The sequence below is a fragment of the Sinocyclocheilus anshuiensis genome, unplaced genomic scaffold (assembly GCF_001515605.1).
Source record: "Sinocyclocheilus anshuiensis isolate Anshui unplaced genomic scaffold, SAMN03320099.WGS_v1.1 scaffold1270, whole genome shotgun sequence".
Taxonomy (NCBI): Eukaryota; Metazoa; Chordata; class Actinopteri; order Cypriniformes; family Cyprinidae; genus Sinocyclocheilus; species Sinocyclocheilus anshuiensis.
This window is the reverse complement of record NW_015555837.1, coordinates 190,796-195,458: the sequence shown is the minus strand read 5'-3', so window position 1 is coordinate 195,458 and position 4,663 is coordinate 190,796. Positions and strand designations below refer to the sequence as shown.

The following is a 4,663-nucleotide window of genomic DNA, read 5'->3' as shown; positions in this document are numbered from 1 at the left end:
TTTTTTCTCTGGGAAAAAAAAAAAAAAAAAAAAAATCTATCCATCCATCCTGTGGATTAAACAAGCTTCCACAGAAATGTGTTTAAGGGTGTACTCATGCTAGGCACGGTTGCTTTGAACAGAGCGTGATTTTCCCCCCTCCCCACTCCCCCACTGGCCTGCACTCACACTTGCACTAAACTTTCCAGGCCGGAGCACGCTTACGTCAAGATACCGGAGAAAACCACTTTCGCTAATATTGTTCCGAATAATTAATAATTAATTTATCATTTATGTTGTGCATTGATTTTCACTTGTATGCATCACAATTATTACAGAGGCAGCTGACGTTAATTAAATAATTTGCCACTTAACTCGCAAACTACATTTCCTGTTTATCAATAAGGTGATAACCAGAGCCATTATAAACCTAAATGTATTTGATTGAATTAAATGAATTGAAAAGTGTAGTGTAGTTGTAGTAAAATATGTTCGCGGTCGTAATGACAGTAGCACACAAAACAGTATCTGTTCCGTGCTCTGGCACGGTTAGCGCTCACACTGCATGTGTACCACGCCCAAGCCCAAGCCCAACCGAACAGTGCCCTGGCCCACCTCTTCCAACCGGGCCAGGGATGGCTAAACGAACCTCACCCGAGCACGGCACGGAACGCTCACACTAGTCAAACGCACTCCGGCACGGTTCAAAACGCCTACTGTGAGTACACCCTAAAAATGTCATTACAATGCAAAAAATATTTCCTTAAAGCAAATTTAAAAAAAAAAAAAAAAAATTCTTAAAACAATATAATTTCTTATATTAAAGATTTCTCCCTTTTGATTTTTTTCTGAAATACCACCCAAACATGATCTTGAGGTTTTGTGAAATTTACCCATTGAGAGTATGAAAGACATCCGTGAAAGCACACATACGTTGCCAATTTAGAACATTCAACGGACAGTTTCTTAATGTTTAACATTACAACAAATGTAAATGTGATCCGTTTATGATGATTATCAGCGCGTTAAAACAAAACAATGCATTCCAGATGGTAGATGCATCATGCTCAAGTGATGGTCAAAATAAATAAATAAATAAATAAACTAATCATATAATCAAATCACAACTAATATACTTACATATACAGTAAAGCTAGAAGAACCCCTTTCTTCTTAGTACACACTGCTGCATAGCTTGACAAACATGTGAAAAAGCATTCATGCCAGGAACTGTGTGTTCATAAAAGCGCACACCTCAGGTCCACCCAACCACAACACCCTCCCTACTCTCTCCTGCATCCGTACCTAGCGCCAAGCTCCACATCTTGGGGTTCCCAAGATCCCCTAAGACCCATAAAGCCGTGCTCCAGGCACCAAGCCAGCAGCGATCCATCAGCTTTAACTACTGCTTGAGCACAGTGCCAGGCTTAGTGCAGTTTTATTTTTACTGTGAACTACTGGGGACCTGAAGATACAGGAAAGGAAAGGGGGAGAAATCGAGAATAGGACAGGATTCCGGCTCCGTTCTCTACATCAGCCAAAGGTAACAAAAACAACCTCTTTTTATCCACTGTTCCTGAGCAGAGTCCAGAGCCCATCCCACTATTGACAGGAAAAAAACCTTATCAGGACCCTGGATAGTGAAGTTCCAGTGAAGTGGGGTAGTCTTGGAAGAACACCTGTGCTTCACCATTAATATTTTAGCTGACAGCCAAACTTAATATTTCTATTTGTGTAGATACAGTGGAATGAGAAAGACACTCTTTTTATCCACTGTTCCTGAGCAGAGTCCAGAGCCCATCCCACTATTGACAGGAAAAAAACCTTATCAGGACCCTGGATAGTGAAGTTCCAGTGAAGTGGGGTAGTCTTGGAAGAACACCTGTGCTTCACCATTAATATTTTAGCTGACAGCCAAACTTAATATTTCTATTTGTGTAGATACAGTGGAATGAGAAAGACACTCTTTTTATCCACTGTTCCTGAGCAGAGTCCAGAGCCCATCCCACTATTGACAGGAAAAAAACCTTATCAGGACCCTGGATAGTGAAGTTCCAGTGAAGTGGGGTAGTCTTGGAAGAACACCTGTGCTTCACCATTAATATTTTAGCTGACAGCCAAACTTAATATTTCTATTTGTGTAGATACAGTGGAATGAGAAAGACACTCAAAGGCATGGAATGATTTACAGAAACAAAAGTTGATACACAGCATACGGATATCTTTATTTTGAGACTGTGAAACTCTAAAGCTACCTTCATTCAACTATTTTGTGAAATATGGAAGCTCAAAGTTAAATATACCACAGGTAATTATGAGAAAGTAAAAAAAAAATAAAGTTGCAAATATGAGAAAGGGATTACAACGGGAATTTTTCATACAACTGAAAAATATTCACAATTGTGAGACGATTGCAAATGCAGGATCGTCACACAATTATGAGAAACGTAGTATAATGTTGGTTTATGTTCGTTTTCATGTCTTTAGTTTTTTTTCCTCCATAGTCATGGTTCCTGTCATGTCATGTGTTTCGCTTGCCCTCGTGTGATCCTGCTATTGGTTCCTTTGTTCTGTGCGTCATGTGTCTTGTTCTCATTGGTTGGATTGTGTCATGTGACCCCTTTGTTTGATTTATATAGCCCTCATGTTGCCATTGTCCACTGTCTAGCTTTGTTTCCGGTAAATGCTGTTGGTGAGTTCAAGTTCTAGTTCATTTCATGTTTCTTTGTCAAGCCAAGTATGATCAAGTCAAGTCTGTACACTTCTGGATATCAATAAACTGCACTTGGGTTTCATCACAACTCGCCTACAGTGGACTCTAATGTTACAAGTAGTCGCAACTGTGAGATTGCATATAATCATAATTGCAAATAAAATTGCAATTACGGGATATATTTGCAATTGAGAGAAATAATTGCAAATGTGAGACAGTAATGTTGCTATGACAATTCTGAGATATTGTCGCAATTACAAGAAATACAATTGTGGGAAGTATTTGCAAATGTGTAAATAAAGTCACAATAACGGTCACAATTGTGAGAAATACAGTAGCTGCAACCATGAGATTGCATGATATAGTCGCAATTGCAAGAAAGTGTCAGAACTGAGGGAAAAAAAAAAAAAGTTACTGTTGTGAGAAGTCACATTTTGAGAAATAGTCACAATTCAGACATATGGAGTCACATTGCCAGAAAGACGCAATTGTAAAATAAGTCACACTGCAAGAAATAGTCGCAATTGTAACAAAGTTGCAATTGTGAAATATTAAATCACATTGCGAGAAAGTCACAGTTCTGAGATATTAAGTCTTATTTCCAGAAACCGTTGCAACTGTGAAAAATTAAAACAAACCGTAATAGCCTCAATTGTAAGAAATAAAGTTACAACTGTTAAATATTAAGACATATTTTGGAAAAAATACAAATAAAAAAAAAATAATTCACAACCCATTTACTTCAAAATGTGATATTGTAGTGCATTTCCAACAATTTATTTCCAATGTAAGCCAAATATTTACCAAGAACATGAAATACATCGCTTTTTGAATAACTGCTGTAAAATTGCATTTTAAAAAAAATTGTGGATGGCAACAGTTGCTATGGTAATGTTTTGAGTTTAAATGCTACTTTAAATGCACTGGCACCCAGTGGCCATGTAACTAGGAAAGAAACACTTTCAGGTTTAATTATTTCACATTGGCTCACCCTAGAGACTCTCTTATTGTTCAGACTCAACCACAGTCCATCAAAGTTTGTTCAATAGCATGTGCTTCTGCACACTTTGGCAAGAGAACAAAAAATAAGACACTTATGACCTATAGAAATTTGTCAAAAGATCTGTCATGATTTTCCAGCTGTATTGTTAATACAGAGTTTTGAAAAAAATAACCAGCTGTGCCCCTGACCACTGTGCAGCTGGTGTCATTTTACAACGTTTTTAAAGGGGTCCCACTGTCCTTGTTTCATATTAAACCAACTTAAAATCATACAGACCCACAATAACTTATCACATATAGGGGGACAAAAAAACAAACAAAAAAAAAAAAAGACTACATGAGGCTGGAAAAAATGATTTCTGGTGGAGCCAGATGGAGAGACCAAGGAAACAATTCCTTCCCACGGAAGGGTGATAAACTCTGGCTCTATGTGAAGAGTTAGGGAATAAAAAGAACAAAGTGTGTTATTTTAGTGCTCTGTGTCTCTGCCATGTTTTTGGATACAAAATATAGCATATGCATCTCAAATAAATACGTGATTAATGAGAAACAGTCAGATCTCATTGATATGGTGAAAGCTTGCCACACTAACGGGAAGTTACCACCCATATGCCACTTCTCTCCGGTGCCAGATCATTTGTGGCAGTAGTTTGGCTAAAGATACAATGGCTCATGTGACATGTCTGAAACAGAAGTGAAACTTTATAATTTCAATTTGGATTTACAAGCAGTACAGCCTACGCTGTGTCACTCTCTACTGAGCACCAGTCTGCAACCCATTCTCATTTACTATGATCACAATGGGATACTAGATATTGCACAACAAACACTGATGAGCCACATCATTAAAACCAGCTTTGGTTTTGGCATTCATGTAGATGTTACTTTGACAAGTACCACATACCTAAAGATTGTGTACACCCCTTCATGGCAATAGTGTTCCCTGATGATAGTGGCCTCTTTCAGCAG

The 4,663-nt window shown here is 38.1% G+C and overlaps 1 long non-coding RNA gene across 1 annotated transcript in view; it reads right to left on the bottom strand.

The window, feature by feature from the left end:
* The window catches only part of LOC107675468 (uncharacterized), a 41,181-nt gene extending 36,532 nt beyond the window's left edge, over window positions 1-4,649 (bottom strand). The window contains exon 1 of the long non-coding RNA XR_001632602.1: window positions 4,599-4,649. This is a non-coding gene — a long non-coding RNA (uncharacterized LOC107675468). The remainder of the gene's footprint in view (window positions 1-4,598) is intronic.
* Window positions 4,650-4,663: the final 14 nt, after the last annotated feature.